The sequence below is a fragment of the Notolepis coatsorum genome (genome assembly GCF_963971535.1).
Source record: "Notolepis coatsorum genome assembly, chromosome: 3".
NCBI lineage: Eukaryota > Metazoa > Chordata > Actinopteri > Aulopiformes > Paralepididae > Notolepis > Notolepis coatsorum.
In genome coordinates, this window is record NC_140167.1 from 91910838 (window position 1) to 91923210 (window position 12373).

The 12373-nt window shown below is 43.1% G+C and overlaps 1 protein-coding gene across 3 annotated transcripts in view; it reads right to left on the reverse strand.

Annotated features, from left to right (window-relative positions):
* LOC311224639 (von Willebrand factor A domain-containing protein 5A-like) overlaps positions 1 to 12373 on the reverse strand; it is a 147376-nt gene that overhangs the window by 21222 nt on the left and 113781 nt on the right. The window lies entirely within an intron of this gene.

Consider the following 12373-nt stretch of genomic DNA (forward strand, 5'->3'; position numbering starts at 1 on the left):
CTCGCCCGATGTAATGCTCTCTCAACACCTCCAGGCTTTCTCTGCCTTTGTCTTTAGTGTCGCGGAATATCAGCCCTAAGCTGGTGTCGTCGAGCAGTGGCGCTAACTCACAGTATGCGTCTGCGTTACGCTGGTCGTCCAGGGCTTGCTCTTCCGCCGTCAGGTCTCCCGTGGGGGCTGGCAGGATCGTCTCCTTCAGTCCCGCACCGTGCATGCAGCATAGCATGCGCTCTTCCCAGAGCTCGTAGTCCTCTGCTTTTCCATTGAATGAGGGCCATTTGCTCCTTCCCTTGGTTTCCATCCTCTTCGTTGATGGTAGGCGTAGCTTTAGCTCTTGTTGGCCTAGCGTCTAGCCACGCGGTGGTCCCGGCGCTAACCTAGCCTATACTTTAGCTAAGCTTGCTACCCTTATTATTTCGCCCCAGCGTTATCTGGGCCCATAACCTGTTGACAGAATCCGGCTATAGGGCGACAATAATGTGGTCAAGAGGCATGGTTTCTATCTTTAGCCTTTAACTGACGTGGTTTATTTATTCACATGGTATGAGCAGCAGTTCTAGAGTTCTCCTCTCACTGAGAGGCTGGGGGGAAAGAGGTAGAGTAGGAGGAGACATCTCCATTTATACTCGCCACCTGGTGGTGTTCTTGAGTGGCTCCGCCTAGAGCGCCCTCTAGTGGAAACAGTTATATATGCAGTTAGACAGTTACTAACAATCCTACATAGAACCTCTGGTTTCAACAAAATAAAAAAAATGGGGGGGAAAGCAGTACTTTCATTCCGCACCTTTTTAAAAGCTTGTTATTTATTTTTTAACTCATTAACCCTTTCACTGCCGCACTACCAAACGTTTAACCCTTTCACTGCGACAATACACAGAAGGTTAACCCATTCACTGCCACACAACAGCAGGTTAACCCTTTCACTGCCACACGACAGAAGGTTAACCCTTTACTACCACACTACCAGATAGTAAAGGGTTAACTTTCTGTGGTGTGGCAGTGAAAGGGTTAATGGGCAGACCCGAGATATCTCGGGTTAACTCGCCATGCATTGGCTGACAGACCCGAGATATCTCGGGTTTTGATCCTTTGATATTTTTCCTCTGATCCCTGTTCTAAATCATCATCCGGATCATTCTAGCCATCCCTGGAGCCTGAATTCTTTCCCCAATACATTTCCAGTTCCGCGTTCGCCTTCTGCGCTCCGATTGGCCACTGACGTTTCTGGTCGCGCCAATCGTGTGACGGCAAGTTATTTCGCCGGTTAAGCTTAGGCACTCTTTCGAAGTTGGTTAAGGTTAGAGTTTGTCTTAGAGCAGGGCGATAGAACGCCAGCCCTGATTCCAAACTCTAACCTTAACCAACTTCGAAAGAGTCGCCTAAGCTTAACCAGTGATAAACTAGGCGTTAGGTAGTTTGCTGCTCTTCGAGGCGGAAATGGGCGCGTCACGCGATTGGGGCGCACATGTCACATGACCAGAAACGTCAGTGGCCAATCAGATCGCACCAGAAACGTCCGTGGCTAATCAGATCGCAGAACGCGAACGCGGAACTGGAAATGTATTGGGGAAAGAATAGACGCATCCCTGGCTCGTTTGTATATGTTTGAATTGCAATGCCAATCGACTATCACCAGGTGGCGGTATCGTCCGTGTCTGAACTGCAATGGCTTGGGGTTGATACAGAGCCTCACTTTCTTTTTTTTCTTGGTATTGGCCCCTCCTCCTGCTGGAACAGAAATTCACATTGATCGCCTCGAAATTCCGTTGCCTAAGCGTATTTGACCATCGAAACGTGTATAGACATATACACTGGTAATCGCGACGGCGATGCAATCACTTGGAATTATTCTTCTTGGAATACCTTCTGGCTAAGGTAAGGTACATTCTATGTGTTTCACCGGACGAAAAACATGCTCGGCAAACACGATCACAGTTTTGAGTTAAAACGACCCCCCCCCCCCCCCCCCCTTGATGATTTTGTGGAGGTACATATATACATGTCATATACCTTTGATTTGGGAGTATTTGGGGTTTCAGGGAATCAACCAGAACGGTTTGGGCTTATTGCACATAACACGTTTTATCTCGCGATCTATGAAAAAATACTGGATTTTCTTGGAAATGCGCGATGTTTAGCGTGTAATAAACTACAAACTACAGCATGTAGAAACAAAAGATTTGTCCCATGTTGCACTACAAGTAGCGTGTGTCAAAATGAGGCACACCATGTATCCACAGCTATAATACAGAACACACACACAGCTTCACAAACATAGTGAAACGACCGCGGAAACGACTATCAAGCTGGCAATCTAGCTGTAAAGATAAGCAAGATGCTCGGCAGTCAAAGAAAAAAATTATTACACTAAATAAAATGTTTATCTATAGTACCTTTAACACTAAAACGCTTGCACCATAATGAGACTTGCTTTAGGTACATTAGAAATGAGAAATAAGTGCATTAAGCAAAAAAAGAGGAAACAGACATTTTGAAGCAATGGACAGACTAACTAGCAGGGTTCCCTTGAAATCTTGCAGACCAGCGGTTTTGTTATTATTTAGAACAGATCATACAACTTACCGTAATAATAGAACAGATCATACAACATACAACTTCATAATATACAACTTCATAATAGAACAGACCATACAACTTCATATAGAACAGATCATACAACATACAACTTCATAATAGAACAGATCATACAACATACAACTTCATAATAGAACAGATCATACAACTTCATAATATAACAGATCATACAACATACAACTGCATAATAGAACAGATCATACAACTTCATAATAGAACAGACAAACAACCTGTGACATTTTGTCACGCATGAGGACATTCACCAGCACAGCCATGAGGACATTCACCAGCACAGCCTCCATAATTCACTGGAAAAAGCACTGAAGCCCTTTGTCATCATGAACCAGATGGATGAAAAGATGAAGGCGAGCGACCCGAGTGACATTACGCAAACTCTTAGTAACGGCAGAAATTAAGAGTTGAGACATGTCTAACATAAAAAAAAATCAATCATAATGAACAACACCCTAGGACCCCACACAGAGAGAGAGAGAGAGAGAGAGAGAGATAGAGAGATAGAGAGATAGAGAGATAGAGAGATAGAGAGATAGAGAGATAGAGAGATAGAGAGATAGAGAGATAGAGAGATAGAGAGATAGAGAGATAGAGAGATATAGAGATAGAGATAGAGATAGAGATAGAGATAGAGATAGAGATAGAGAGAGAGAGAGAGAGAGAGAGAGAGAGAGAGAGAGAGAGAGAGAGAGAGAGAGAGAGAGAGAGAGCACAAGAGAGCATTTTCCAAGCTGTCGGCTGGTTAGGAATAAATCTATTTGACTTGATGCTATCGCACTTCTTCTACTTATAATAGGGCTACCTGGAATATCACTTTTCATGTTTGGATACATGAATATGTCTATATACATTGTCAAAACACCTGCTAAAATGATATTTCCGATATATTTATTTCTGAATATCAAAGTATCTGAACCTCTGAAGTTCAATATATACTCAATATATAATAAGAACAACAATATATTATATTATTATAATAAATATAATATATGGCCAGAATCTTTCCCATTTGTCTTACAAACTGAAATCTCACTGGTCTGTGGCCGTTAACACATTCAGCGCCAGGGATTAGTCGGGTCCTTGTGGCTAACGTTGTCATAATCACGGCGAGAGCCTTCTTCACTCCTCTTCATCCTCCCTCCACATTCACCACACACCTTCTTCACTCCTCCTCATCCTCTCCCACATTCACAACGGAAGCCTCACATCCTTATATGGGCAGCATCCCTTCACCCCCTGTCAAGCTCCTCACTCAACACGGCTGCACATCATCTCCTGATTCACACGCTGCCAGGCACCTCACTCCACACAGCTGTATCTCATCCCCTGATCAGCAAGGCACTTCATCTACCGGCAGATTCTGACCAGACCTCGTCGTGGTGTTATTCTAGTTACCTAGGAACGACTCAGCCTGAAGACCGACCTTCTCTTGTGATTATTCCCTGCTGAAGGATTTGGGGTGCTTTTTCAATGTATGTGATGTATAGATTGGGGGGAGTGACCACAGCTAAAACGGTGCCGGGTCAGAGAGGTCGAAGTGCATGCGGACGGTGGAAGCAGGAGACGGTGGTTCAGTAGAGCAGGGTGATTGTTGTGAGGCACACTGCCAGCGAGAATGGTTGTTGACATTCCTTGTAAGAACATCTGAGATAAGAGCGAGTGTCTCCCAGAGCAGGAGGGAGAGAGGTTCATCTTAATGAAACGTGAAATGTGTGTAAAGGTTATTAACGCAGTTGTCATGACAACACGTTGCATGACAACCAGAAAGGGGTGGGCCGTCGTTGTTACGACGAAGATCTATAAGTCGAACGGTGTTTCCGGGTGTAGGGCAGACTAGAATCTGACCAAGAGCGAGTAGGACTGAGATCACACAGAAGACACTCTCTCCTCTCATCACAGAGAGGAGGGGGGGGGGGGGGGGGGGAGAATGCCACATCACCATTAGCTTCGGCTAACGCGAGGAGGGTTAGGCTAAAGACCAGGCCTGAACACTATTGGACTGAATAACAAAAGGACGATAGACGAACACACCGAAAGATCATTAGAATAGACTCTTCAAGGCGGTTAGGTGGCCGAGCGGAGATTGCGTTCGTCACCAGCCCCGGAGCTGAGCTGGATTTGCCTGTTCGAATCCAGCTCACAGCTCCGGGGTTGTCACCAGCTTGGCTGGCCGTCTGCACTGATACAATTGGCTGTATCAGAGGGTGGGAGAAGCTGGCGGGGTGGGTCCGGGTCGTTGTAAACAGCGACTCCTACAGTTCGGTCGGGGCGCCTGCTAAGCGCGGATTGGACGTGAAGGGGATAGTGTGGTCCTCCCACACGCTACGCCCTCTCAATGAGAATCCGCGCTGCCAGGTGAAAAGAAGCGGTGATTGGCTGGACGTGTGTCGGAGGAAGCACGTGGTAGCCTCCACTCTCCCAGATGATCTGACTGTGGGGGGTAAGTGCGCAGCGACCAGGAAGGGACTGGGAATTGGCATACGACTAACATTGGGATGGGAGAAAATCGGAGGAAAATGGAGGGGGAAAAAAGACCAAAAAAAAAAAAAAAAAAAAATAGACTCTTCAAGGACGATACAATTTGATAACATCTGATAACATCTGATTATGAGGTTCTGTTTATAGCAATAAAACAACGCTTTTCCTCATAAGGTATTTCACGGTGTCGAAGTGTCGAATTCTTACGGAGGTGGAGAAATCAGGATCTAACACTGCTCTAACCTTGTCTCTCTTGTGCCCAGGACCCCAGCTCCAGTGAACCTTCCAGCCTGGACACCTCCTGCTACACAAAGAGTGCCCCTGCTCTCTCGCGACACAGACCTGTGTCTTCTGCCCACAGATGCACTGGAGTGCACCTGTCCTCATTCCCCCAAGAACATTCTAACCCTGTCTGTTGCACATTCCTGATGTCAAACTTGTCTGCTTGGGGAACAATATTAAAATACCCTAAAACGCTCCATTCTCTCTTCTCCTGTGTTCAGCGATTGGGCTCCACCTAAAACCCATTCTCACAAACGTGCCACGTTTCCATAACATATTTTCACTGTGCGTCACTAGGTTTGGAGAGCTATATCTATATTCTATATTATAGCTATGGAGACAATACTATACTGCCCTGTCAAGGCTAACCGCAGTAACTTCCAAACAGTGAAACTGAGAAAAATGGCTTTAAAGTTTTTTGACTTGCCATCCAAAATGTGTTATAGGTAGATAGATGATAGTACCCAGATTTAACATGTATTAATGAAGTAATCTTTAGGCATACACAAATATGACGTAATTATTTTAATTAACCCCAAAAAAAAAATGTTTTCTCTCCAGCTTTCATAACTTAACCTAGCCATTTTATTTGGATCATCATCATTCCAATATATTCAAGTGTTACATTTCATTTTAGTGGGGCGGCATAGCTCAACATATCAAACCAATTGTTAATTTTGTGATAAAAGCACCAAATTTGGCAGATGTGTTGATAGATATATTGGGAACAAAACTGGATATTGGGGCGTTACAAACTAGCCCACTGGTGGCCGTGGCAGGCATTTTTCAAAATAGCCACCAGCGCTTGGTCAAACTTTCCTATCCCATTGGATTTGCATGCAATAACGGGTATAATCTAGATCCCACTAACCCTGATATGTTCCGATCCAATCATGTGATCGGGATCGGGGCCGATCACGTGATTTTCCGAAGATCGGGATCGACATTTTTTTTTTATTATTATTATTTTTTTTTTTTCAACAAACATGACCATGTTCACGTCTTAAACTCATACTGAGGCCTTAGTTTTGGTTTTAAATAGCATATCATCATTCATTTATTTATTGTCATACAGAGCAGAAGAATTTTGCCCAAAGTAATCTGCCCAAGTGCCCTACTACCCCTGTTCCACGAGAGTGCCCACACAGTGGCAATGATCAAACACTCCATGGATGTAGTCAGAAATGCAGTTCAACATCTGAATTCTGGGCAGACACCAGTAGTAACATTTGATCAACCCCTGTATGCTATTGCCAAGCAGATCCAGTGGAAGTGGCCATAGATGTATGGGGAAGACAAATTTGTTGTGATGTTTGGCGGCCTGCATATAGAGATGGCAGCTCTGAAGACCCTGGGTGATTGGTTGAAAGGCAGTGGCTGGGTTGAAGCACTGGTACAAGCAGAGATCACAACAGCAGTAGGGCTGTCTTAAATGCTTCGAAGCTTCGAACGTTCGATTAGATGGTACAAGCTTCGAACATTAAAAAAAAAATCGAAGTTAAAAAAATTCAAAAAAAAAAATTCAAAAAAAAATTTCAACTTTTTTTTTTTTACTTCGATTTGTGTGTGTGTGTAGGTGTGTGTGTGTGTGTGTGTGTGTGTGTGTGTGTGTGTGTGTGTGTGTGTGTGTGTGTGTGAACTACCCATCCCAGTTAGGACAGCCGAATCCCGTCCAATCTTTCGCCGTCGACTAAAGACTCACTTCTTCAACCATTATCTGAAATGATAAAAAAAAAAAAAAAAAAAAATCTAACCGTGACTAACCTTACTGTCATGCACTTGTCCTAATAAACTAACCTACACTGTAACACGCAACACTTTGATGAACATTGTTACTCAGCTGATAGAGTTGTACCCTTCTTGCTGTCTTGTCGTACAGAACTTGTAAGTCGCTTTGGATAAAAGCGTCAGCTAAATGACTAAATGTAAGTGTGTGTGTGTGTGTGTGTAGGTGTGTGTGTGTGTGTGTGTGCGCACCTTGTAGAATTCCACACATAAGAAAGAAAGATACTGGGATGAATAAACAAAATAGGAAATAAAATGTAGAAATGCATGCAATACATAAATAAATATGAATCTCCATATATGAAATATAACATTTAGATAAGGTGCTACTGAGATGTTTTGGTGAGTTCTTTGTTTTTTTGTGGAAGTTGCCCTTCTTAAAAATGCATGAACATTCACTGATAATTGGTCTGTAGTGGAGTCTACAAGGTCTACATTGCCGGACCATGTAGAATCCGGACCTTGTAGACTGACATAATTCTGTGCATAGTTTAGTCTACACAGGCCATATTTCAAATAATCAAAATCTTACTTCATTCATCTTAAACATTCTTGATTTGGGGGATTGGTAGTTCCCATGAAATCTGAAGTTGTTCAAACGACAACAGCGATCCACCTTGAATTAAATCACACAGCCGAGTGAAACCTTGTTGGCTGCGTCACAGTCACGAAAGGGGCTACTTAATTAATTAATCCAACCCACTTTATTTATAGAGCACATTTAAAAACAACAACGTTTACGAAAGTGCTGTACAAGTCCCACAACATAAGATAAAAAAAAAAAAAAAAAAAATATTAAAAAAAAATATTTTTTTTAATTCTTTTTTAAAAGAAAATTTCGAAGCTTCGAATTAATATCGAAGCTCGGCCCCCGAAGCTTCGATTGCCAAAAAAAGCTTCGAAGGTCAGCCCTAAACAGCAGACACTGCTGACTCCTTGCGTGGAGCACATGTTGCTCGCACCTGACGTGCCCACCAAGTCACAGTGGCTGCACTATATGTCCTGTAGTATCGGGCCTACAATAACCGTGATACAGATACAGAAGATGCGCCTTTCGGGTTTGATGGTGCTCAAGGAGGGAGGAGAGCTGCGCTCAATTCCAGTACTGGGCAACAGTCATGGCATTGGAGCTGTGTTTACTGGTCTATGTGAGATCCCTGCGGCAGTCCTTCAGCATGTACCTTGATGCTCTGACAGAACTCGTCCCCTGGTTCTTTGCTCTGGACCATACGAACTATGCCCGCTGGATCCGTTCATCTTCGTGACATGACTGAACTACCAACAAGAAACCCAGATGTTGCCAGAGAATTGAATGTAGGCAATTTCACCATTCAGAAGACCAATCAGGTATTCTCGCCAATCCCCATTGATCAAGCACATGAGCAAAATAATGCTTGCATCAAGAGTGATGGAGGGGTGGTAGGTCTTCCAGACAACCCTAGTGCCCTCAGACGGTGGATGGTAGCTGGCCCTGAGGTTGCAGTGCTGATTGAGGACTTTGAAGATGCTCACCAGCTCATGGGAAGACAAGATGGGGTGTTCCACCATGATCAGACAGCAAGTGTGCAGAAAGAATTTAGAAAAGATGTCTGCTCGCTCCTCAATGTAATGGAAGAACTGGGCAACCCATTCGAAGAGGAGAGTGAAGACCTGCTTGTTAAAAAGGTTAAACCAAGAAAAGCTGCTGGCCCAGACTCGATATGCGGGCGCACCCTGCACCACTGTGCTGATCAGCTTGGTTGGGTGTTTTCTAGACTCTTCCAGATGTGTGTAGATCTAGGTCAGATCCCCACATTATGGAAGACGTCAACCATCATACCCATCCCTAAGTCAAAAGATTCAAAAGAATTGAAGGACTTTAGACCAGTGGCGCTTACCTCATTAGCAATGAAGGTTTTTGAGAAGTTTTTAAAAAACACTATGTCTTTTATTGAGGGTAAATTAGATCCCCTTCAATTCGCATATCAGCCAGGTAAAGGGGTGGAGGATGCTATGCTCTTCATCTTGGACATTGTGTATAAACACCTGGAAACACCTGGAGCTCATGCTAGACTTTTATTTGCAGATTTATCCTCTGCTTTTAATAAAATGCAGCCCCACATTTTAATTGAGAGGCTTGACTCTTATTTTAGTCTCCCACACCAGCTTCTCATGCTGATTTAAAATGTCCTCACTGAGAGGGTCCAGCAGGTCTTTGTCAATGGGCAGATGTCCAACATGTCGATTTCCAACACTGGCTCCCCCCAAGGTTGTGCTTTGTCTCCCCTTTTATTTATTATGTACACGGACAGCTGCAGATCGCTTCATGACCAAAGGCATCTGGTTAAGTTTTCAGATGACACTGTCCTGGTATCCCTACTGCAGCGCTCCGAAACTGATCATGGACCTGTACTTCACGACTTTGTGAATGGGTGTGATGAGAATTACTTGGACCTCAATGTCTCTAAGACTAAGGACATGATAATTGACTTCAGACACAACCCCGATCATCAAGCCAGTGTAGCTAGTGTAATTCACGATGAGGACGTCCAGATTGTTGAATCGAACAAATATCTGGGAACTGTGTTTGACTGTAAACTGAAGTTCAACTTAAATACAGAGTCTATTGTTAAAAAAGGTCAGCAGAGGATCTACCTGCTGAGAAAGCTGAACTCTTTTAACACTTTGACGACCGGGCCTCGCCATCTAATATGTGGCTGGAGGACAACGCTTTGTAAACAAACCGATGTACTTTTGTATAGCTATATACTTTATAGTATTGCTATCTGTCCATTCTCATTGTCACTTGAGTGCATAAACTGTGCCTTCATAATGGCTTAAAGAAAATAAAAATCCATCGGTTGGTTGTCATTTTATAGCGCCGTGAATATAAGCTTTATCACAGTTTGTCTCGGTTTTTTTCTGGAAAGCTATTTATAGGGCTAAAGGCTAGTCACGTTATATCGAACAGCATTTCTGTTGTATATATACGAATGAAATAAATCAAACTGCTTAGCATCCGGACTATTACAGAGCATCTATGGATGAAATGGGGCGGCGGGGGACGCCGATTAGTATTATTGATTAGCAATACAGTGTGCGCTCAAGTAGCCACATTCACTGATCGATCGCTTGCGTTTTACAATAATGTCTAATCCGGCTGTAATTTGGGTGAAGAGTGTCCTACCGTCAGCCCATGTGATCGCCGGCAGCATTTCCCCATTATTCATCGGCATCTGGTAGATCGATGTCCATTGGCTGATCATAAATCCCATTATTCCAGGCTGAAATCTGCACTTTGAACCGTGATCAACGGTGGAGGATGGTCGCTTGGGATCCAGGCTCATATGAAACGCCCATAGACAGTACATTTCCCCTCCCCCCATTCGCCCTCAATGATACTGCAGTGGAGCGATGGCGCCCCTAAGAGGATCTGGCCGGTATTGCATGTTGCGGAAATCAGATATGCGGGTAGATCTGCAGAGTCGATCGGGGACGTTGATACGGTGATTAATATGGAATAAAACAATAACAACTTGCCACGAGTTAACTTGTGGCTCTGGTCCACAACGCATGGCACCGAAACCCGAGTTAACTCGTGGCTGGTCCCCATTATGTTAGTGCGAAGATCCTAAGCACTTTTTATAGTTCTTTTATTGAAAGCCTCCTAACTTTTTCTTTTATCTGCTGGTTCAGTGGCCTGTCTATTAAAGATAGGAACAGGCTACAGTACATAGTGAAAGTGTGCTCCAAAATAATTGGGAGTAAAACAGAGAGACCCATGTTCTCTCTGGATGGACCAGGTGGTCAAGAAGGGGACGAGCATCACTAATCAACCCCCCCATGCTCTGTCTCAGCGGTTTTCACTGTTGCCTTCTGGCCGCCGTTATGACGTCCCACCAAATAGGACCAACCGCTACGCCAAATCTTTTGTCCCCTCGGCTATCAGACACTGTCAGGATCTGAACTTTTTGGACATTTATCCTCTGGCACCATCATGTGCTCATCTGCGGTACTACGCCGTTCTGGACAATCTGTTGTTGTCATCGTTCATTTTCATTCTATCACAATGTTTAATCCCTGCCTGGCTCAAGACCTTGCTGCCTATTATTATGTGTCTCTATTATCCCTGCCTGTTAGTCTAGTGTCCTTGTCTTGTTGTATTATTTCTGTCCCTGTAATATTGCTCTAGTCCACTCCTCATGTATTCATTGCGTTAGTGTTCTTGTATCCTAGCCTCTAGGCCCAGCTGTTTCTTGTCTTCCTAATTGGTTCTGTATATATTCATGCCGCCTCCTATCTTCCAGTGTCGCGTCATTGTTTGTTGTTAGGTTAGGGGGAAAAGTTTGATACTGTTTTGTAAATTGTTTATTTACAATAAAAAAAAAAAAAAAAAAAAAAAAGTAAATACATTTTTTATATAATAATTATGAAAAAATATTAATAAAACATGTTCTTCACTTTAAGTTGTATGTAAATACTATTTGTAGTGTTAAAAACATGGAAACAATAGCTTTGGTGGCCAAAGTGTTCTATGCCAGTAATTGCTGGCAGCCATTTTTGGAAATGGTTACCATGGTCACCAGAATGCCAATCTGCAATGCCCCAATATCCATATATTTTCTAAATATATTAAGCTAAATATGTACCAAATTTGGTGCTTTTATCACAAATTGAACAATAGGTTAGCTATGCCGCCCCACTATTTTCAAAATGGCTAGGTTAAGTTATGAAAGCTGGAGGGAAAACAACATTGTATTTGAAGTTACTGCACTTTGCCTGTACATTACCTGTATAATTATTTAAGGAAATCGTGCAGCAGAGTGCAGAAGCAGATCTGCTTTTTTGGGGTTAATTAAAATAATTACGTCATATTTTTGTATGCCTAAAGATTACTTCATTAATACATGTTAAATCTGGGTACTATCATCTATCTACCTATAACACGTTTTGGATGGCAAGTCAAAAAACTTTAAAGCCATTTTTCTCAGTTTCACTGTTTGAAAGTTACTGCGGTCTGCCTGGGTTTTGAGTGTGATTTTGTAGTTACTGCAGTTTTTAAAACCCCATATCTCCAAAACTGAGCGACATTAACATCTGAAACTTGGTCACAAGACAAAACATTTATTGACAAGTTCAATTTCACAAATTTTTTACTTCTTTCGAGTTACTGCGGTTAGCCTTGACAGGGCAGTATAGTCATTTGACAGTGACTTTCTTCCGTCAAACATGCAAAAAA